The sequence below is a fragment of the Calidris pugnax genome, unplaced genomic scaffold (assembly GCF_001431845.1).
Source record: "Calidris pugnax isolate Ruff unplaced genomic scaffold, ASM143184v1 scaffold208, whole genome shotgun sequence".
NCBI lineage: Eukaryota > Metazoa > Chordata > Aves > Charadriiformes > Scolopacidae > Calidris > Calidris pugnax.
Window position 1 is genome coordinate 1989280 of NW_015090967.1, and position 24270 is coordinate 2013549.

The 24270-nt window shown below is 42.8% G+C and overlaps 1 protein-coding gene across 4 annotated transcripts in view; it reads left to right on the top strand.

Moving 5' to 3' along the window:
- Positions 1-23588: 23588 nt before the first annotated feature.
- DENND4C (DENN/MADD domain containing 4C) overlaps positions 23589-24270 on the top strand; it is a 75300-nt gene continuing 74618 nt past the window's right edge. For all 4 annotated transcript variants that reach the window (XR_001413215.1, XM_014952596.1, XM_014952597.1 and 1 more), the window contains exon 1: positions 23589-23749. The gene's annotated coding sequence lies outside the window, so the exon portion shown is untranslated. The remainder of the gene's footprint in view (positions 23750-24270) is intronic.

The following is a 24270-nucleotide window of genomic DNA, read 5'->3' on the forward strand; positions in this document are numbered from 1 at the left end:
TCATCTTTTACGGAAGCACAAAGTCCACCAACCAGCTAAATCAAACACTACTATTAAAACAGGCTATTAGGTGCTTGCTGAACTGTACTGTGTGGAGCAGGCATAAGATGCCAGAATTATTCCACGTGTACACAAGATGATGTAGTCTGGTTAGTGATGCAGGGGAATGAGGATTAGCAGATCAAGGTTCAAAATCCACTGGTAATGCAGAGAGCTTCGCCTCGACTTCGTACTGGCTAAACACAAAACTGGTGACCCAGAAGACTTTATCACTATGTTAGCATGCCATTCTTCTCAAATTCATCAACTCCATTGAGAGGCAGGGCACTGAGAGGCAGAGGTTAGGCATTCCATTTCATTAACTGTGTTGCATGGCTTCCAGACTGCAGATGCTCCTCTCCCAGTCAGACTGGACCACAGAGCTTTGGAATGGGAGTCCATCTGTGTTCACCTATCCTAACTTACAGATTTTGGAAATAGTTACTTGGTTTCTACCTATCTTCTCTAAAAATGCTCCACGGGGATGCTGTGAGGTTTAACTGGTTGTTTACTTTTGAATGCTTTTCTCATATTGGCAGGGGTAGGGTTAATTCTCCCCTGGCTCTGGCAGGGACACAAGTATTCCATCCCTTGAGAGCCAAGCCCAGGGGGTAGCCAGGAGCTGGCCTTGGGGGGGAAGGGCCTGGAAGTCCTGTTTGGGAACAGGCTGGGGCATCCCGAGCCTGGTCAGGGATCGGTGATGCAGTAATTGTGTTTGTACATTCCTCTGTCAGCTTTATTGTTCTTGTTTTCCTGGTCCCTTTGCTGTTCTCAGAGCCCCTCACCCACAGTGCTCAAGAACTGCGGTAAAGCCAACTTAAAAAATCAATAACGCTGATGTAACTGTTTTTAGCTTAATATCCTACTGTGCTTTATAATGTCCTTTTTCAAATTGGAAAGTTTGGGCCGGTAGCTAAGAAGACTTTGCACAAGGGAAAGCTTTTTCTCAGCTCCAAGTGGAGTTTCTGGGTACTCAGTGCCTCTGAAAGGCATGCCCCAGTCAGACATTCAGTATCTGGCTGCCTTAGAAGCCGAGTTCCAGGTCTCAGTGTTTCAATTTTTCCAACTTTTCAATTTTTCCAAATAAAAGTGCTAAGTTCACTTTGTTATTAATAAATAAATATGAGATGCATTCGGTGACCTTCAGTCTCTGGGGAAGTTTTGATCCATGGTCCTGCATAGATATATCTGTCCAACACATTCATAGCAGAGGTTCAGGAACATCAATAAGCCAAAGAAGAGAAGACTTTATAAACGAGATTCTCATCATCGATAGCATCTCAGATGGAACAGGAGTGACTGAGAAGAGGAGGAGTAGTGAGGGGACAACTGGACAACTGACAGCCGACAAGGCTGAACCTTAGGTTTACCAACCACAGGCAACACGTCAATGAGTTCTCCTGACTGGAGAAACAGGATTAATCCAAGAAAGACTCATATTTATTGTAAACCGATCTGTTTAATCACTGGTGAGGCTCATGCATGTTGATTCCCTTTTCTCCCATGGGATTTCCTGGCTACGTGCGTTAGGGGTAATAGGTTTTCATAAAGAACAGAGCACACAGACTGCCAAGGGATATAACAGTGCAGCTGGAGTACAAACTTAGGGCTGCCTGAAATATCTGTCACAGGAATACTAAACTTCCTGTAATCTGTTTGTTAAAAAATATTTCTCTCAAGTCATCTGGTTTGTTAAGGGACAGTAAACAACAGCTGTTTTGGCAATGACTTTAAATTCCACTTCAATATTTTAATCCAGGATTTAATAGTTCCCCCAAGTCTTAAATTTCTCTTGATTGAAGTCTTGCCCACAGAATACAATCCAAACATCTGCTGTTCTCTTGTGGGGCTGAGAAGGGCTAGTGAATTGCAGAAGAGCTGCTTTGGAGTGGCTGTTTCATCTCTGGACTTGAATAATGTACTGTTCAACTTTTATGTACTTCAGAATGCCTTTGAATTGATGCTGCCATGGTCATTCTATCACACACAAAGCTGCCGTGTTAAAAGACTTCCATGGATGCCCTTCAGGCAGACTTAACAGTACCTGTATATCCTCTGAAATGTTGCTATTCTGGGCCTTATTGATTCTGTTGTAAAGGACTTCTATATTGGTGAGTGGTGAGTTACAGAGCTTTGTACATAAAATTGATTTTTGACCTATGGGTCATTCCTGACTTTACATTTCTGTTTCTTAACATTTCACAAGAGGCTTTATTTCATCCACAGCAAACATCTGAATAACTCAGTGCTTAGGAGTTGAATCAATGCCTACTGAAATCAGTGGAAAAGCTCATACTAGTTTAGTGGCATCTGTATCTAATCTAACATTCTTAAGCTTTGTCTTTGCTACAGGAGGAGGAAAAGTTTTCCTAATCTGAGCAAGAAAGTATTCTTCATCTGATCTAACTAAATCAAAATGAATGCTAATGAAGGAAAAGTGTTTGTGTGTTTCATATCAGTGGGAGAATGGGGGAAGTCTGGTACTTAATCTGCTAGTTTGTGTGAAACCTATACATTCACTGATTGTATATTCAGTAAACTAATTTAAGAATACTTTTTTTTTAAGAGAAGGCTACAAGACTTTAGCCACTATCTTCTCCTCCAGATCCACCTTTGCAAGTTAAAGAGGTTATTTACCCAAACTGCTTGTCTTCATTTTGCTGTATGACGTTACTTTTTCCTTAGGTTTATTGGCAAAGGACTTCTTGGAGGTGTTTCTTAATTTACTTCTGGCAAGAACAGGTAAGCTTGCTTAAACAGGTTCAAGGCAGACAACAAGCAACTTGTGTTAGACTGTTGGAGGATGTTTCTCAATGTTCTATCCCCTGAAGTTCAAAGGAAACTAGTAAAACAGACACTGAAAGTTGTTCCTTGCCAACCCCTGTTTCCACTTAAAGCAATGGGAGGAGTACAGACATCACCAAGTCCATGACAGTCCAAGTCTGTAACAGCAATTGAAACGAAGCACAGAGGAGAAGAAAATAAACTTACAACAAAATAAAAAATAGTATCTCCATAAGCTTAGCTGAATTTCTTAAAATGGAAGAAGTTCAGCTCTTGTGTTAAGTGTATTCTAAAGGTTTAAAGAAACTGGTCATCTTTCCTACATGCCTGGCTATTATTCCATCATCTAGGCAGTCTGTACCACCAGGGCAGGATTCCATCAGTTATGAACCTTCGCAGTTTTTTTTTGATAGTTCAGTAATTACCCATCTTAATGTATCTGCTTGTATCACATAATTAATGGATCAACTATATTAATCCCCCATTTGTTATGGAAGGGAGCAACTACATCTGTTTCAGGGTATTATGACCCACTATTCTGAAACCTATACAAAATTCACTGAAGAGGAGATGAAAGATGTTTTAGTCAAAGAAACCACCAAGTTCCTATTTCCCTAATGCCTCTGAAATGTAGAGACAAAATGATACAAAGAAATGGAGAAGAAATTGATACTCTTAACCTATTCCCAGCTATCTACTGTCCCATGCCATGTCAGATGTCAATGCCCTCTCAGAGCTGCCAAATGAGACTATTGTGTAATACTCCTCAACCCATGTCCCTCAAAATAAACTTGGCTATTTCAGGTAGCTTAAATAACATTATTAACTCATCTCATATTGCCTCATGTGGGTTAATGAATGAGTAATTCACACAGGCAGCTCAACTGCTAGATCTGAAACTCTGGTAACCCTTAGTAAAGTCTGTTCTGTCAGCATTGGTGAAATGAGTAGAAGTTGTGTCTCCCCTGTACAACGCTGTAATCATGCAGTAAGATCATAATGTAATAAAACCTGGTAGAATTACATTCTCACCAAAGTAAGATTTCATATGCAAGTAGTCTTTCCTAGGATTTCACCTTGATACAGTTTGAATGAGGGGTTGGCATAGCACCCTGATATTTTATTTGTAAAGCCCTGTTCTGTAACCAAATGAACAATAAATGTTGAACCTATGAAAATCTCTACTTCAAGGCAGTGAAACTGTGCTCATAAGAGGTTTCAGGTCAAAGGTAAAACCAACTTGAATTACATGTACAGAACAAGAACAAAGCTCATATATTGGAACTGCGTGTTCCAGTCATAAAATGGATCACGTCAGGAACAGAGCGCCTTGACTACAAAAGGGAAGGATGCAAGGGAACGCTCAAGGCCATCAGTCTGTTTTGGGGAGTGCATCAATGCCAGTTGAAGCTGCAGGGAGATTTTGTTTGTAGATTTTCTTCAGATACACTCCTGGAAGCCATATGCCTCTGTGTACCCATTAAAGACTGGTGTAATTCCCCTCATGGTCAGCAGTTTTCTACAAGCAGACTTAATTCTGGTTTCTAAGCTCCTAATTTTTGTATCTGGGTAGTCACTGTTCATTGTTCTGACTCTGTGAGGCATGTTCACTGGCACAATTTTCTCCTGGGATACCTAGCAGTATGACTGCTTCAAACACCAAAATGAATGCCAAACCTTAACACGTGTATGTACACTAATATATACAAAATTAGCAAGAACTCTGTTTAATCCTGTCTGAAGTAATGCCAGATAGCAGAAAAGTGTTATCCCTTAGTAAATGTCAGTACTGTGAGTGCATCCTTCCTCCCAGAAATTTGACTCTCTGGGCTGAGGGCTCAAGTCCTGAGCTAATTCTCACCGTGCAAGGTTGTCTACTTCCTAAGGGAAGGTAGCAGGGAGCTGAGGGAGACTCTGAAAGTTTACCAGCCACAGACCTGTCCCACAGCCTCTGAGCAAGATGAGTAGGACCTGCTCGGGTGCACCAGCTTTGGCTGGGACAGAGTTAATTTTCTTCGTAGTGGTATTATGTTTTGGGTTTGTGACCAACAGCACTGACAGGACACCCAGGTTTCAGTTGTTGCTGAGCTGTGCTTATACAGCATGAAGGACTTCTCTGTGTCTCTCACTGCCCTACCACAAGGGGGTGGGCAAGAAGCTGGGAGGGGACACAGCCAGGACAGGTGACCCCAAATGACCAGCAGGATATCCCAGAGCATACGATGTCACATTCAGCAATAAAAGCTGAGGGAAGAAGGAGGAAGAAAGAGCTTTTGGAGTTACGGTGTTTGTCTTCCCAAGTAACCACTGACTGTGATGAAGCCCTGCTTCCGTAGAAAATGGCTGCCTGCCCATAGGAAACAATGAATTAATTCCTTATGTTTTGCTTCGCTTTCACGTGCAGCTTTTGCTTTAATCTGTCTTTATCGCAACCCACGGGTTTTCTCAGTTTTACACTTCTGATTCTCTCCCTCAGGCCGCTGGAGGGGAGTAAGCAAACAGCTGTGTGGGGCTGATGCTTGATGGGCTTGAGCCCCAACATGAGAAACAGCAACCAGAGTCAGCCCAGAGCCCAGGATATCATCATGAGACAGGGTCAAGATGAATCCAGGAATGCAGGTCAGCAATTCAGAGTAAGGATACCAAGTGGTTGCCAGGCGAGCCCATAGTCATGAGGAAGGCCCAAGATCAGGAACTGTAGCTCAGGTGGGATCCATGCAGTAGAGTGGCACCTTAGATCAGTTCCCACAGGAAGCTGAAGGCTTCCTGCAGTGCTGTCTGGAAGGGATGTCTCTGGGAGGAATCTCTCCAAGGTCAAGGGAGGGGGCAGTCCTCAATTGTACTAGATTGGCCCTGAGCACAGGCAGCCAAACCTCCAGGAGGAGGGATGGTCTCAGGGCCCTTAAAGTGAGTATATTTCATAGCCCCAGTAACCAGCAGCTGCTGAGAGAAGAGAAAAACTCACTCGACCTGAGCACCCTTCTCTGCCAAAACAACTTCTTGTGACTTCCAGCCTAATTTGGCTCTTTCTTTCTTCTGCCAGATACTTAAGATTTCTATACTTAAGCTTAAAAGCAGAAGGATGATACAAAAGGGAAGCAGAAGGGAATGCTCTAAATTACGACATGATAGCTAAAAAAAGGTAACAGTATGTCTCTTCCTTAAAGAAATTAGGCCAATAGATTCAGAAATTCATCCCAGTTTAGCTGCTTGGTAAGTAAATAGCATTAAGGTTGTGACTGGTCTTTCAAAGAAGAATTAGTGCAGAAGTCCAGTAGCAATTATTTAATTGATTGAAGTGCTGATAGTATCACATAACAATGAGCACCCAGAATCCTCCGAGAGTGACTTTTCACAGAGATCCTGGCAAGCAGGCACTGAGCCCACAGGTGCACACAGATCTATTCGAATATTCATGTCCTTCCAACTCCAGCAAGGGGAGGATTCCCAGAGGGCTTATTTTCTGAAGAACTGTTTTCTGAACCTCTGCAAAATACTATCTGGGAGGTATCTCAGATATCTTAAGTAGGTGGTACCTACCTTTAACCATCACTTATAAGAATATCACTAGTCTTTTTTCCCCGACCCCTAACAAAAGCCCAGGCTTCCCCTGCTTTTCTTATTTTTCTCACAATCAGGTTTTATTGCAGATATGCTTTTAACTCAGTCATTATTCCTCCTATTCTAGCTAAACAAACTGCCATTAAAAAAATAATCAAAAAGTACAAGATTGCATACCATGTAAAGTTAAACCCCATTCCTTTACTACTTTTTACACTTAAAACCTCAGGTTTTTTCCCCGGACTTTCTTCAGAACTATTAAGCTAATTCTGAAGTCCTCCTGAGGAACCACTTTTTCTGGATGTGAAGTAACAGTGAGTCAGTGAGTCACCAGACAGCACGCTTCCTGAGTGAAGTCAACGAACCCTACTTCCCCCCTGTTCTGTAATAGGGTAGGATGTGTCAGACAAGCATTGCCAGACTGCTATATATGTATTTGCCAGGGCTGCCTCATACTTCATCTCTGACCTTTCCCCTAGTTTCTCTCTCTTTTTTTTTTTTTTTTTTCTTTTTGTACATTCCTAGTCTTTTGTATCAAAATTAACATCCCTGATTTAAAAAATAAGGAAAGGAAACAGAATCACAAGTTAGGATATCTTCTCCCTCATTTTTTTTTAGTTGATTAGCCCTCTGATCAGTAACTACATTTACAGAAATACTAAGGGCCTAACTAGTCAGGTAGCAGAAATACAATAATTTATTCCACTAAATAATTAGTACCAGTACCTCATTTTTTGCTAAATTCCTTCAGTGGGCCCTACTTATAAAGCTCTCTTTCTGTTAAAGCTGGAAGATTATGGGGCTTCTGGCAGAAATGTTTCTCAGAACAGCTGCAACTAAGAAAAGCAAAGCTAAAAACCCCAACTCTGTACTATTGTTTCACAGGAATTTTCAAATTTTGGAACCACTAACAGTGACATCTGTAAATGTAATTTTGAAGAAAAAGACACTAACTTTCCAAAACCACAAGGGCTTCTCAAAATGTAGTACACACTATTCAGAGCACCAAGCATCCTCATGGAAATTATGCTAATAATACTAACTATACTCAAAATGGATTTGCACTGATAATTGATAAAGGACCTAAGAACCTAATTAGGAGTAGAACAAGCATTTTTTCTTAGACAGCCACTCCACCTCTGACAGCCCTTGTTCTCAGATTTAAAATATACATTAAAAACTTGTTCTTGGAAAAATTCCTAACTTCAGTCAAGTTAGGATTATACTGCAAATGATCTGTCTAACATCGCTCAAAGAGTAGGCAGAGATTCCACCAGGTATTGCACCTATCTCTCAGGATTTGGAGGTCATTCTCATATCACAGTTATTCTGAGGAAAAAGGTTGTATTTTTCTTAGGTTATTGGCAGATAATTGTTCATTTAGATCTCTATCAAAACATAAAAATAAAGCATTGTGCTGTAAACCAGCTGGTATTCATAAGATGAGACACCATTTTAAATGATGAAAGTACATACAATTTAATACTTTTGATGCAAAGGCTCTGTGAAACAGTCTCACAGTCTGGTATTTGCTTGTCTAGAATGACTTAACTTTCATGCTTACTTTCACATCCCTCTTTCAGATGACAACCCTTATGAACTTACTCAAGTTGCTTAAGTCTGTTTGCTTCCAGACAAACTCTAGTGTACCCTATATTTTAATAAAAAATGAGTAGACGTGACCTATGGACTGTTTCAGTGAATAAGCATACAATTAATTAGCCTACTAAATGTCTTCCTTCTTAGAAACTATGGCTTTAGCAGATTTTTGGTTTTTTTCATCTAATACACTTAACTGACCTTCCTAACTTTTCTCACAAAGCTTCAATCAAAGTACGTAAAAAACTTAAAATTAATAAATTTATTTTCCTGCTCTTTGATGTGGATTATTGTGTGGGAATGTGTTTTGTCTCATAACAGCATCTAAATTTTACCTCCACCCATGTGGCACTGAAATTCTTTGCATAGCCACATGCTGCTTATCTGTATCAATGAAGTACAGAAACTTTTGTGGCTTTATCACGGCTAGACCACATTTTATGCTCCACAGTGAAATGAACTACTCATAAAATAACTATTCAAAAGCTTGACATTTTTTACAGAACTAGTGTTTCTTTTTAAGTAAGAAGAACATATCATGAATGGTAATCAATTTTCAGATTATACCACCTACTTCTTATAATGGTAGGTACCTCATACAGTATGCTCATATATATGCTGTGCATGCTCACAAGCTCTTACGTATATTATTTCCTTGAACTTTTGTGTAAATGTTACTTTCTTTTGTGTAAAAGTTACTTCTGCCCAGCTGTATGATTTTAAGAATAATAACCCATTTCATACTGCTCTTTACTGACATCTTAGATATAGATACTAGCAAACTAATCTTCTGGTAGCTTACAGATGTCACTTTGATATCATCTTGCAACTCCTACATGGTTTTGTAACAACATTAAAAATAATATATTTTGATCATGTGGACTTAATGATATTTTCTCTGCTCTTCCCACAGCTGGGGAGGTTCCGAGAAATTATGACTTTTTTGGTTCATTACAGCTCCCACTGTTGTTAATAAAAAGTTTAGTGTAGATATCAATTAGAGTAAGCCTTTTGAGGAAAAATGAAGACAAGGTAGTGAAAATACGCTGTAACATTTGTATGTTGATCACTAAATGAAAACTCACGTGCATACGTCGTTTGTTTCCTCTTATGTTAGTAAGTTGTATGGCATATTATCTACATGGCATATTATCTGCACTTGAAAAGTGCACATTCTAGTCATGTCTATTGTGCAAGATACACATAAATAACAGTAAGATATATAATAGGCAGTATGATTTTTGTGACAGTCCTAATTACTGTGGGCACCTAATGACTTGTTTCAATCCACCATGCATCCCACTTCATAGAATCACAGAAGCACTGAGGCTTAGAGCAGGGTCAGCTACAACGGGCTGCCAAGGACTGTAGCCAATGGAGTTCTGAATATTTGCAAGGGTGCACAGTCCACAGCTGTGGTCCAGTGTTTGGCCTGTATGAACATCTGTGCTGATACTAAGGATCAAGGCAGTTGGGACAGAAGCAAACTGCAGGGAATAAAAATAATGCTATCCACCTTTTTTCTGTGGCAGTACTAGTCTGACTCTGCTTAGAACACTCATGGAATTTCAGCAACAATGCTTGGCTTTAAAATTTTAAGCTAACAAATTAAACAGGCTTCAAAAAGCCTGTGGGAGGTTTTGGGAATCAACAACAGTACACGTAAGAAGAATGCCAGTACTGTACAGAGTTACATAACAGAGGCAATGATTTCAGTATACTGCAATTATTTGTTGATTGGTGGCAAGACTGGTATATATATGTGTATAGGAAATATGCGTCAGGAATCTGAGTAGAATAATAGGCTTTAATTCCAGTTAATGGAATTCCAGTTAACGATCAGCTCTGTGGCCATCATTCAATGTGTCTTTCTTCTGAAACCACTTCCCCCAGTGGACTAGAGGTTTAGCTGTTGTTGTTCAAGATCTGGTCTAATCAATGCAACTGTACAACCATGGATGAGACTATTGTGAGAACAGCTGTTGGGAGAAAGTGCTGTGAGAAGCATCATCTGTGGCCTGCACCCATTCACCATCTGTCCATTGGCTCTGGAACTGATATCTTGCTTTTGATCCTTACTTAATCAAGACATAGTATAAGTGTGCTGTGCCTGGGTTTGTACTTGACTGATCCTGAATGTGCTTTGCAAAATAAAATTCATAGAATCATAGAATCATTTAGGTTGGAAAAGACCCTTAAAATCATGGAGTCCAATCATAAACCTACCTGTTCTAAGTCCGCCGCTAAACCGTGTCCCTAAGCACCACATCTGCACATTTTTTAAATACCTCCAGAGATGCTCACTCAACCACTTCCCTGGGAACCCTGTTCCAATGCCTGACAACCGTTCGGTGTAAAAAGCTTTCCTAATATTCAATTTAAATGTCACCTGGTGCAACTTGAGGCTGTTTCCTCTTGTCCTGTCACTTGTTACTTGGGAGAAGAGACCAACTTCACCTCACTACACCCTCCTTTCAGGGAGTCATTGAAAATGATAAGGTCTCCTCTCAGCCTCTTTTTCTCCAGGCTAAACAACCCAAGCTCCCTCAGCCACTCCTCATGAGACTTGTTCTCCAGACCCTTCACCAGCTTCATTGTCCTTTTCTGGGCACACACCAGTAACTCAATGTCTTTTTTGTAGTGGGGGGCCCAAAACTGGACACAGTATTTGAGGGGTGGCACCACCAGTGCTGAGTACAGGGGGACAACTGTTTCTCTTGTCCTGCTGGCCACACTTTCTGACACAGGCCAGGATGGTGTTGGCACTTTGGCCACCTGGGTGCACTGCTGACTCATATTCAGGAGATTGTGATGTTTATGTTCATTTAAACTACTGTATTCAGAAATTATCTGGTAGCCTATCCAAGACTATTGAAACAAACTAAAACCAAAGAGTCAGTTTTGCCTTCAAAATTCTAGAAAGAATACTCTTGCAGATAGCAGTGCTTAAAAATTCCTTTGGAGACTCAGTAAATAATACAGAATCCACATGGTTGCCATGGTATCCTTTACATTTTTCTAAGGGCATATATATATTTCTATATTTCTTTAATTGGAATTCTAAGGGAATTTTCAATTGAAAATGCTTTCTGAGATCTGTCCTGGTGTCATGTTGTGACACAGCTGGCATTACTAGTAAAGCTTTTACATTATCCTTTGGTTAAAGTCTACAGAAGATCCACAGCATAAAACCTGTCACGAGCCTGATCAAAGTCTCATACGAAAGTAACATTCGGTTGTGCAATTCCATATACATCAGCATAAAAACTGTCTGTACAAGGGTGAAACAATGGTTCAAGAAGAAATTATTCAGAAGTATACCATGTTGCATAAGATTTCTATGAAACCTGTAATCATACTAGCATGGCAGAAGTGTTGCCCAGTTCAGCACACAAATAGTCATTGAAGGGAAAATTTAATTCCTATTACATTGATATTGATACTCATGTGTTGAGCGGTAAGATTAATTAACCATACTAACTCTAAAAAACTTCCGCCCTTCCCTAGGTACTATTTACTTGTTCTTTTCTAAGAATCTTTATTACTCCTGCAAAATACTAAGGGATAGCCAGCTCTAGTCATATGGCTGCTATGATGCTTACAGGGCAAGACATGTCATCCTAAACCACACAAAATTCCTCCTGGCTTCGCAAGACTTCTCAAACAGACTAGATTTCACTGTTCCTAGGGGCAGGAAGAGACTCTTTTGTAGATCGTAAGAGTCTCCAATAGACAAATTTCTTCAGCGAAAGGGTTATCAAGCATTGGAACAGGCTGCCCAGGGAAGTGGCTGAGTCACCATCTCTGGAGTTATTTAAAAGATGTGTAGATGTGGTGCTTAGGGACACGGTTTAGTGGTGGTTTTGGCCAGTGGTGGTTTTGCCAATTAATGGCTGGACTCAAAGATCTTATAAGTCCCTTGCAGCCTAGACAATTCTACGATTCTATACAGTTTTCTCCTCAATGATACCAGTTGGGAGATCTCCTTATGCCTTGCAGGTGTCATTCAGCCAGTTCAACAACATTTTATGGTTTACAGTTTACAGACTTTTTTAAGCAAAAGACATTAATTAAACGTTTTAAAAGAATGCTGGCTTCTCCACTTGTATGTCATGTATGGAAAGAAGCATGTGTCACAGCAGAAAGGAAAGTTTAGACAATTAAACACAATTTTAAATACCTTCTTATGAATACCACACACATCACTAAAAAAATTGCAGAAAAAATTCTATAGTATGAAGGATAGAGGGAGGCAACAGCCAAGAATTCTTCAAATTATCTTCATGGAATAGGAACAAAATAAAAATTTAAACAGCAGCATTGTCTATGTATAATAATTATAAACATGTTTACACAGTTTTGGAAGGAATAGCTATAATTTTAAATACTTTCCCCGTTTCTACAAAAATCACACTATTGCTAACACATTTAGAACCTGTTGTGCTTCCTCTCACAACCACATGGAAGAATAAATCCTGTAAACCACAAATCGTCTCCTTCCTCCCCTGCTTCAGTACAGTTGTATATTTTGTGGACTACAAATTAAACGAGGACATTTGCATTTCAAATTACAGCTGGCTGTTGTAACTGTATCTGTGTGCAATACCACTCTACCTACACAAAGTAATGCAACATCAGCGGAACACAACACACTGAAATTCGTTTGAAGCGTCAAGACCTCCCAGATCATCAAATTTAGCCTGCTTTCACAATTAAAAAAATCTACATCAGAAAGGCAGGTAGGTACATAGGTATTAAGGTCCATGTGATAAGCAGGTTTAGCTCAGCAGACATTTTAGTGCAGCAGTCTGAACCCATGAGGAATGCATACGATCCAATCCAGCAAAGTGCTTAAACATTCATTTAGCTTTAAAATAACGTAGGTAAACACATTGATTTGGGGGATTTCACTACTGTATAAACGTGCTTAACTCCTTTCTGCCCCTGTGTTACGCTCCTTTTGGAAAATGTGATGGTCGTAAGGATTCACTAAGGATTAGCACAAAGTATTAGAACACTGTGGCACACACTCCACGTTCTGTAGAAAATGCAGCTTGACGACATCCATAATTAGAGAAGCCTTCACTGTTGTGATTTTATTGCTGAACTTTTGAAAACATGTTCAGCTTTTAAGGTAAGGCAGAAAGTGATTTCAGTGTCTGAAGTTTCCTGAGAGCAACTTATATAGAAAGGACGTGCTATCAGGGGAAACTGAAAGCACATTGAAACCAAACAGAAGTGGGGATAACTTGATGAAAAGAAATGAAATCAACTCTTCCATTTACAGGATTTTTAGCTCCACCTAATGGTCAGAAGGAAAAGATTTTCTTGTCCCCTCCTCTGTACTATGCAATCACTATTTGAAGACACAACAGAATAGGGTACATCAAAACAATATACATCAATATATCAAAATAACATTAAAAGCAGGACTTACAGCAACGATAACCAAGAAACACCATCAACTTTACCTCATACAATCAACTGCTAATGGATATTTGCTATCCTGGGAGCTAATACCAATGTTTAGCATGACGGTTTCAAAGAATAGGGCATGCTGACTGTTACTGCATTTGTGTATTAAATAATGGGAAAAATCCTTAGTGGGAAAAGATTGATAGCACTTGCAGGCACTACGTGAACTTACATTGGTGCAGGTCTGGTCATTATATTCTGCTTTATTTGCTGAAGCTTTGGTTGGACTCGATGATCTCTGAGGTCCCTTCCAACCACCACAATTCTGTGATTCTGTGTGATTCTGTAACCTGCTAAAAACAAAGTCCTTCACACATGCCACTCCAAGATCTATGTACTAATCCATTACATTCTTGCAGGTGTTTCTTTTCACCAGGAATTAACTTGGAGCATAGGCCATCAGGCCAAGTCAGTGAAACATGGTGGATGTTTGGTTTTTGGTTTTATTTTTATGTAGATCTGTACAAATTCTGTATTTGCTCTGATGCATATGATAAAAAAACACCTTTCTTGTAAGTTCTGAGAAAAACAATGGGAAGGTAACTAGGGCTGCATAAGCTGGATTCTTCTAGTAAGCAATCAATTTTGAGTATTCCTGTGAACGTTGTGATGTGTAAGCTAAAAAAATCTTCTCCCCAAATGCTTTAAGTTACAAAGGAAGGTTTGAAATACTTTGTGCTTTTCCATAATATCTGAATCCATATGCACTGTATCTCTACTAAGATGTATAGAATGCCTTCAATAGTGGTAGATCTGTATGGAAAACTGGTATTAGAGTAGCTTCCATCTTGTAATGTGTGCTTCTAGCTCCAGGTACTAAGTTATCAAGAATAGGCAGATTTGGGCTTAGTTACAAATTTTCTATGAAGGACCTGAATACACCTGAAATATGATCTGACTTTTTTGGCATTTGGTACAGGGAGGGGTAATTCTGTTCCAGACTGTATGGAAAAGCAGGTAACCTCTCCATGTTTCCGTACGTGGTATTTTGATGGGAGATTAACATAGATGACATAATTAAGATTGCTCTTGCTCTGCTATCTAGTAAGAGATTATCAAGAACAACTAACAGCATACCAGAAGATACTTCAAAAAGCATTTTATAACCTATTCTGCTAAATAGTATTATAGCCTAATGGTCATTCTAGCTGCAAATACCCATGCTTTCTTTCCTTGGGAATTTATGTGCACTTTCTATTTAAAAAGAGGAAAAAACCCAAAACAATAGGAGAAGAAAACAAGGATTAGATACACAAGAGGAACACGATGACCTTAGAAACTCTCAAGGCAACCATCTGCCTTTGCACTCTCATGAACACTTCCCATCCCGAGGCCAGGATGGATGAGAAACCAGTGAAGTGTGTCTGCTTATAGTTCTGATACAATCTCTGCACTTAAAGTGCGCCCAGTTCTGTTTCCCTGAGCAGCAGCTGATGTGTACAGTACACCACTGAACCCTTCAGAAGGTTAAGTTGTTCCGAGCATCAGAAATGAGGGCTCTGCTGCTTCCATCTCCATCACTGATGCATATAGCTGAGGAAGAAAAACTGAGCGTAGAAGTCCTGTTTCAGTCTCATACCAACTGCTGCTGCTAAAAGTTCCCTCTCCTCTTCTGCGTAGACTGCAGTGAAACCACTGCACCCCCACTCCAGTTAAGATACACAAGACTGACTACCTTATATGAACTAATGCATATCAGTGTATTTCACCCAGTGCTAACCATACATTTATTTTTGATATTACTCATTTTATTTGTAAAACAACATTTGCTTTCAGACAGTTCAAGGAAAATCTGTTGTTTGTATATGTTTGGATTACCTCAGACTGATGTATAAACCCACGTTACAGTTAAATGAAGTCTGAAAACACTGTTTTAGCAGAAAAATATTTTCTATTTGAGTCCTAAGTTTTCTAGTTTGTCAGCAGTAATGTAGAACTGTAACAATGCTTTGCAATTTTGATGTCATTTTGTCCTGGTATCTCACAATGTTACAGAAACTATTATTTATACAATACTATAATTAGCATAGAGAGATTAAGGAATTTATACAAGCAGTTTTAAAGCACAGGGGAAGAAGTAGAAATACAGTAGCTTTTTCTATTTCTTGTGTCATTGTGGCATGCTCTGCCTACTAGATTTTGCCGTTTCCTGAAAAGATAGAAATAAACATTATGCACATACGAACATACCTGCACATTTCACTGCCAAATAGCACTGATTTGATCGTGTACCTAGGCTATCTCTTATTTGTGTGATATGTAACAAAATCAGGAAAGAAGCAAAAAATTGTAGCATTGATTCAGCAAAAAATGCATAATGAGCATTTACTCTTCCAAAAAGAGCAGAGAGAAATACATGGAGAAAAGGGAACACGAACTTCTAAGGTCATGTGTGAAACCACCCATGGTAAACTGCAGAGAACTCTATTTATTTACTTCGGAAAGATGAAAGGCTGAGTCACTTCTGAGCCAATGACATAAACCTTGGGTAGGGAGATATCCTACCTCATTCCTCACTCATCTGATGCCAGAAATATGTTATAAGGTCATCTCCCCCCCACCCCGGCTTTTTCAAGCAGGAGATACAAAACTTGAACAGAGAGGCCTCTGGGAATGCTGCAGTCTTTTGTGTTCAAATGAAAACACCATTAGCTGAAAAAATAAAAGGGCTAGGCGGCATTCATCTAGCTAGCTGTTTACCTGCAGGGACTTGAAAGAGGATCACTTCTGCACTCTGGGGCTCTCCAACAGGATCAAATACTCTATTTCTACATATAAATCAGGCTCTGTACCCAGTCTGTTCTCACATCTGACTTCCTACCCTTTTCCCTGTAGAGCACTTAGTAAATGAAAACAGAACTGTGAAAGGAAAAAAAAAACAAACCCAAACAAAAACCGAACACATACACACCCATTTGCTGTATTTACATACACTCTGGAACATGGGACTAAACTCCATTATTCCCACTGAGTGACTAGTTTTCGCCTTGAGGGACAGATATCAGGTAGGTGCTTCCAGGATTAAAATCGTAATTTTTATGCAGTAAATTTAAGCAGTGGATTTATCCCAAATGGAAGTATTTTTTTTCATGTGTATCCTCACAGGGTGGGAGATGTGACTGTCACTGAGATTAGATTATGGTGGGTAACAGGGAAGAAGTGTCTAGAGGAGGGGCAGAGCCAGAGGACAGAAAAGTAGTGAGAAAGGTCCAGTCAAGCAGCAGAGGCCCGTGGTTAACCCTCAGGGAGAACCCCCCGACTCCCAGCGAGGAGTGACCGATGCCATCCAGCTCCCAGATGCCCGGGTTCATTCCTGAAGACCCTCAGGGTAGCTCTAGGCCCCAGACACACCCCCGCTCCCTTCTCAGAAAGCATTCTGCACCTCCCTAGTGTAACAACTGTTGCTCCTCTAATTCTTAAATGAAGACAACACTATAGTGATCGTTGTTTATGTTTACTTGCCTCCATTTCCTTTTCTGTTCGGTTCGGTGCTGTAGGAAATGCCCATTTCCAACAGTATCCATGAGACTTAATAAGGGATCTACTATATTAATGTTGACATAGCTTTCTACATCTACTTTTTATCTTTCTGTTAAGGGTAGATAAAATAACAAAAGAATTCTGCTCAGTGTTTTGCACGTCCAACCAGTCCTCACAGGACCAACAAAAGGCTAGCTGGGCAGGCTGTATTTTTTAAAATAAATGAGGTAAATGTGGGTGTTAATCATAGACTTTGAAGCCAAGAAAAATCATTAGCTCATATTGCCTTCTTTACACAGGATTCCCAGACTAAACGATGCTTCCCAGAAAAACATCCAAAAAATAAATTTCTACCATTTTTCAGTGGGTTCTATTGGTTATTATTACATGGTAAGGAACTATGTCTTATTTCACATCTGAGTTTTGTGAGAAACACCGACTCACATCTTAGAATTTAAAGAGGACAAAGTCACCAAAGCATAGGTTAAAAAAAATAATTTATTAATACGAAACAGCGCTGAATCGGGTGCACCAAAAATAGATGCACGATGATCTTTTATCTTTCAGGTATTTTATACCTTTATCCCGGCCGCTTGAGTTTCTGTCTCCCTTCTCATTGGCTGAGAAGTTGGAGCTCACATTCTTCCCGACCGCTTGACCTATTACAGGTTTATTTTGCACTTTTTCCCATATAAGGCACACACACCCCTATTCTATGAAATCATTATCCTAAATACACCTTTGATTAGTTGATTATGCTACACGTTATTTCACAGTCTTTGTTACCATCTACTTGGCAGATTTACCAGACTGGTTTCTTTGGCCTTATTGATACTCCCCTACCCTTTGGGTTTTTGTGTTGAAGGCCATGTTCCAGTTTGTTTCTCTTTACCTAGATAACGCTTTGCAAACAAAAATCCCTTGAGAGACCAAGGGCATTTCTGGGGATTAATTGGATACAATTTATTAGACTCTACTATTACTAAGGCTTCTTTGTTAGTACTATCACACTAACAATGATACATCAATAAGCTGAAGCAAAACTTAGCTTATTTCCCACAGTTTGTACAGCATTATATTCCAGCCATTATTTCTTGTTGCTTTTCTCTAAATTAAAAAGTCCTGTTCACTCTTTGTGAAGGTACTAATTTATTCTAATCAACTCAACCCAGATCTTTTGATAAACTAAGCAAGTTATGATCTTTTAGTTTCTTTGTAAGATCTCTACACTAAGCTATATATCTGTTTTCTGTAACACTGCCCTTTTCGGCATAAAATGGTAATAGGTATCTTGGTAACACAGTATTCCCCAAGAACTGATAACCATTTCTGACTATCAACATCTTCTGTTTAATATGAATTGCTGATATTCTTACCTTGCCTGTTATTTTATGTATCAGTTACACCTACTTGATTACAAGTGAAAAAGAAACCAAATCAAGCTCACAGTCACTTTGCTGTCATCATTGTATTGCAAAAACCTAAGCAGAACTGAAACAGTTATTCATTATGACTATTATGACAGAAACAGTGAAGATTTAAGATAACGATAATTTCAAGGTCTCTGGTACTGAACTGGTTACAAGAACTGAGTTTTTGTGGAAAGGAAATGGAAACTGAGGTTATGTTACTAAACACAGCCAATAAGACCTAGGTAAGTAGCTAGAGGTCATAAGTCAGGTTAGATAGGTGAGGGACAGAGTCAGCATAAACTGACCCGAACTTAAAAAAACAAAAATATGTTCAGAGATATGCCTATTAGGATAGGATCACTTATCTCAGCAATTACAGGTACTTACAAAACGACTGGGTTTTGTGCATTTTCACTCATGTGGGCTGACCAGTCAGGTTTGATGTGCAGCAGCATACAGAACATTCAGTTGAGTATAGAGAAAAGGTTGTTGTTGTGTAACAGCAAACCCATGAACCTGCTAAAAAACAACCAAAGCAGAAGCTAACAGTGAAGACCAGACAAAGGAGAGTCCTAGCAGGAACAAATATTGGAAGAACCTTGCGCTTACTTAAAACCCCATTTTCTGTGGGTTGCCAAAACCAAGAGGTACCATGCTCAATCCTTTTTTTTTTTTTGGCAGGAGTAACCTCTCTTTTTCCGGTGCTGCAGACTCATGTAAGAAATATATGAGAATCAAAGGAATCATAACTATTTTGAAAACAATTCTAACACCCATTATCTTCTAAGCTGGATACACAGAGACTGTAACTGAAAGCTTTTGAAGGGAAAGGGAACATAGTATTTCCAGAAAAATAAACAGAGAAAGCCTTAGGAAGACAAATATTTCAAAAAATCCTGCCATGCAGAGAAGATCAAATTTACTTGATTTTTAAAATTAATTTCAAATTAATAACTTCAAAGTATTCTTGAATTTAGGCCAGTATTTCAAGCAGCATATGCTATTTTCTTAAAGAAGGCTGTAGAAAGAAAGGGATCCTTCTGCTCCTCTGCTGGTGTTTATGAAGAAAGGTCTTCCTAACTTAGGTTTTTGATCTGATAACACAGTGACAAGTAGAGAAAATTTAAAAGACTGGATTGAAATTCTGATACTTTCAGACAAAATAGTGTTTTTCAGATAGATGGGTTTGCTGAAATAAAGTTGTCAACTACAGTTATATTTTTAATTAAAGAGAATCAGATATATGTTTTAAGCTGGAGCTGTATATGACAATGATTGTATGTTTATCCTGTCTCTGTATGTCACTGATTAAATGATTAAAGCTAGAAAGAGCTTATGAATCTTCAGTTTCCACCTTGTATCATACAGTCTGAGAGAATAAATTGTGAAATTGTAACCAGCTGTACAATAAGATGAAACACTTGGACTCAGAGCTGTCTTATACAGCTATTCAAAAGTAAGCAATGGTCAGGATCTTCTACATACTACAGCAACAGCATCACTTCAAGCAACTTGTCACAGACTGCAGTTAGCAGGACTCCTTGAGTGAACAGGCAACCATCCCTTTGTTCATTTTAATTATCCACTTTCTGGACAAAACTCCTCCTCTACGTGTCACTTCCAAAAGCCAGTAGTCTCTGAGGCAACTACAGGATTAAGGAGTGAAATCTTCTAGCAGTCATGAAGAAATTATCAAGTGCTTACTCAGGAATCTGTAAAGAGAAGGTATTTTTATTCCCAAGGACTCAGTGTAAGCTTATCACAGGCTCAACTACGTAAATCCTCACCTCTGCATGTCAGAGTTGCCCAAAGTAAACAAATTACTTGCTCCAATGAGGCCTTCCTGGAGCTGTAGATTTGAATATAGGGAAGGAGAAGCGGAGGGGAAGGGAGTGAATTCAGTTGGAAAGGACCTACAAGGACCAGCTAGTCCGAACTGCCTGACCACTCCAGAGACATCCAAAAGTTAAAGCCTATTATGGAGGGCATTGTCCAAATGCCTCTTAAACACTGACAGGCCTGGGGCATCAGCCATCTCTCTAGGGAGCCTGTCCAGTGTTTTACAACCCTCTGGATAAAGAAATGCTTCCTAACCTCCAGTTAAACCTTCCTTGGCAGAACTTTGAGCCATTCCCATGTATCCCTCACTGTATTTCCCCCAGGAAAAGGGCTAGAAAGCAGCCTGGGTGGGGATAGTGATGCCACACCAAGACTTTTTCTGTGGTTTTCAGGCTTTTATTGTCTTTTACTGTCTGATAATTAGCCTTAGAAGATCCGGAACCCTTGAGGGCCAGCGCATGCCCCAGCTGCTGGCCCAGCCCTGGTTTCAGCAGCGCCTGGGGCATTATTCTAGTGTTCCCAGCAGGGAGGCCTCTTCTTGGCTGGAGAAGAGGCAACAGGGCTGCCAGCCCTCCTCTTTGGGGGTTGCCATGGCTTCCCAGGGGACCGTTCCCTGCTCTGGCTGGAAGCAGATGGACATGCCATGGCCTCCTCGGACTCTTCCTGTGGCTCTTCTTGCTCCCCAGGGATAGGAACACGGGCAGAAGGAGGGCTGCCAGGACCCCCAGCTGCTGAGGTGCTGTACTTGGTTTCTTCAGGGCTGACGAAGGGGGCTGGGCCAGGTGTGGAACATCCTTCTTGGGAGGTAGTGGGGCTGGAGGCAGCCATGTAGTTGCCCTCCCACCCTCCGGCAGCATGGTCGTCCTCCAGGACCAGCAGATGGTTGCACCACTGCATGGCAACATCAATAAGCTGATTCACAAATGTGGCCACGTGGCTTCGGAGGGAGGCCCCCAGCAGCTGGACCAGTAGCTCCTCCTCCAGCCCAAACAGAAGCAAGACAGATTTCACAAGGCCTTCCACTGCGGCTACGTGTGAATGCCAGTCCCAAAAGATCAGTCCCAGCTCCTGACACACCCAGGTCACAAGGCACTGGAGGAGAGCTGGGCTGTCCTGGAGAGGGATGCCTGGGTGTTGGGTTGGAGGCCAAGCAGAGGGACCCCACACACTAGCCCCACAGGCTGTGGTTGTATTGCTGCAGGGTGATGGGGGCTGTGGGCAGCTGGATGGCCAGGAGCTCCTCCTGTCTGGCAGCTGGCAACTGGTGATGCCGCAGATGGTGTGATGATACGCTCTTCAAAGTCATCTTCCATCCATAACAAGGGCATGATCGTGCTCTTGCAGAGGGGACACTTGGGCTTGCTCTCGGGCCACCGCAAGATGCATGGATAGCAGAATTGGTGGAGGCATGGCAACACGTAGCTGGTGTCCTCTCAGCTGTCCAGGTATATTGGGCAGCAGTTGTCCAGCTCTGTGGCCATGGTCTCCACGTGCTGCGGTGGGCTGGGGGGAGATGGGAATGTTGAGCTCCTCCCTCTCACTGGCACTGCAGCAGTGGGTGTCCTGCTAGAAAAGGAAGAGCCCACAGTCACTGGCTGGCCCAGGTAGGAGTGTAAGAAATACCCACTTTCAAGAAGGAAACCCTCCTAGCTCCCACTGTGAGGTATCCCTGCACAGCTCACCTCTGCTGCTGCAAGTGCACCTCCTGGATGTCCTGGCTGCCTGAACCTTGCAGGCCTGGGTAAAATCCTTCAATGGCTCTGGGCTTGGGCACAGAGAACTGCAACAAACTGCCTGAGCACAACACCAGCACCAAAGGCCTTGCTCAACACTCAAGACCTTGCAGATTTGCTCAGCTGCAGTGCAGGCATGAGCCAGCTGGCTGGGACTGAGATATAAGCAGCAACGGACACCTGGTCACAACCCACTGCTCAGCAAGGTCACAAGTCGACCACTTGGAGAGGTTGTAGCCCATTCCTTGGTGACATCAGAACCCATCACTCGAGGACTCAGTGGCAAAAGAACCACCAGTGGCTGCTGTTGTCCCCACTGGACATTACCATCCACAGCTTGGGGACATCACAACGGGCCGTCCTCACACATGGCACTCGCCCTGGCAGCGCTGTGGCCCCAGCACATGCATCTGGGGTTAGTGCAACACCATGGCTCACTCTATCTCCCCTATCTCATCTTGTGCTCAGCACTGGTGTTTCATGCCAGTTCCCAAAGCCTGGGCCATGTCTTCCCAGGGTACCATCAACTTGCTCTGGTCATGGCAAACATCTCCAGGCACACATGCCAAGAGGGTTCATTGGATAACACCTCGGGCTTCCCTTGCAAGCTGCAGGACAAAGTTCTGCAGGCTCTCCCCACACTCTAGCCCTGCTTGGCCAGTGCTCTGGGCTCCTCTGCTTCCTCCCATGGGGCGTCAAAGGCAGCACTTGGCTGGCTTTTGCAGCTTTTCTCCTATCTTTCTCCCCTAGCCAGAGGGCAGAAGGGTCATCCCCCTCTGCTCAGCACCCATCAGGCCCCATCTGGGTACTATGACCCATTTGGGGTCCTAGACAGGAGGGAGGTCAACAAACTAGAGAGGGTCAGTGGAGGCAAGGAAGTTCTGTGGGGCTGGTTCACCATGGAGCAGAGAAGGCATCAGGACACCTCACACCCCAGTGCCTATGGGCAAGGCATCAAGGGGATGGAGACAGGCTGACCCAGACTGAGCCTTATGTCAGCCAGCACGCCCAGATCCCTTTCTGCAAGGTGGCTCTCCAGCCACTCCTCTCCCAACTTAGACTTGTGCTCAGCAGCCCTCCATCTATCTAGATCCTCTGCAAGCCCTCCTGTGGCTCCAGAGAGTCAGCACCACCTCCCAGCTTAGTATCATCAGCAAAGCTGGTGCTTCCAACTCCTGCCTCCAGGCACTGATAAATATTCCGAACAGAGCTGGCCCTAGACCTGAGCCCAGAGGAGCACGGCCGGTTGGAGGCCCTGTTCACCACAACCCTTTGAGCCCTGCCCTTCAGCCAGTTCTTCACCCACCGCGCCATCAACCTGCTCATCCCACAGCGGGAGGGCTTGCCCGGAAGGAGGCTGTGAGGGACGGCATCAAAAAATGCTAAAATCCAGAAAAAACTACATCCACCGCCTTCTCTTCACGCAGTGTAGTGGTGATCTTGCTGTAAGGCTGTGTCTGCCTCACGGACAGCCGCGGCCGGGCCCGGGCCTGCTCGGTGGCGGCGTCGGCCGAGCGCCGTGACCCCCCTCAGGCAGCCCGGCGGCTCCCTCCCGCCGGCCCCCCCTGCTGGCAGCAACGGCCTCGGTCGCTGCTCCCCCTGCCTGGGCCGCCGCCTCCTTTCGGGGCGGGCCCTGGACCCGCCTGTAGGCGTTTGCGGGGGAGAAAGTAACATGGTGGCCGCTTCTTCCCCAAAGGGGAGTGGCGGCGGGTCCGGCGGCTCCTGAGGAGGCGGCGGGCGCGGGGAGAAGCTCCGGGCCGGGAGCGCCGCGACACGTTGTTTGGGACGGACGAGGGGCGCCCGGTGGCGGCCGCCGGCGGGCGGCAGGTGAGCGGCCGAGGGAAGGAGGGAGGCAGGAGGGGGAGGCAGGGAGGAGGGGGCCCTGACAGGCGGGGAGCGGGCGCCGGACCCGGCGCCTCGTCCCCCTTCCACCGCCCCCTCCTCCGGGCGCGGCAGGAAGGCGGCAGTGGGGCGGTGAGTTGGGGGGGGATCCCTCTCCTCCTCCCCCGGGCCCCTTCCAGCTCCTCTTTCCACCTCCGGAGGAAACTTCTCTCTGCGCCAGAGCGGGCGCGGAGGTGCGGGCTGTTCCCCCGGCGCCGAGTCGGTCGCTGCAAAGGGCGCCCGCCCGTTTCTCCTCCTTTCCTCCCGGCCCCGGCGGAGCTTCCGCGCTGGGGATCGCCCTTGCCCTGCGCCGCGCGGGGCCGAGAGGGCGGAGGCGCTTCTTGGGCTTTAAAAAAAAAAAACAAAAACTTATTATCATGGTTTTTGTTAAATTCCCTGCTGCCGTCCGCCGCTCCGCGGGGAGCGCTCGGCCCTCCGGGCGGCTCTGGGCCCGCCGCCGTCGGGGG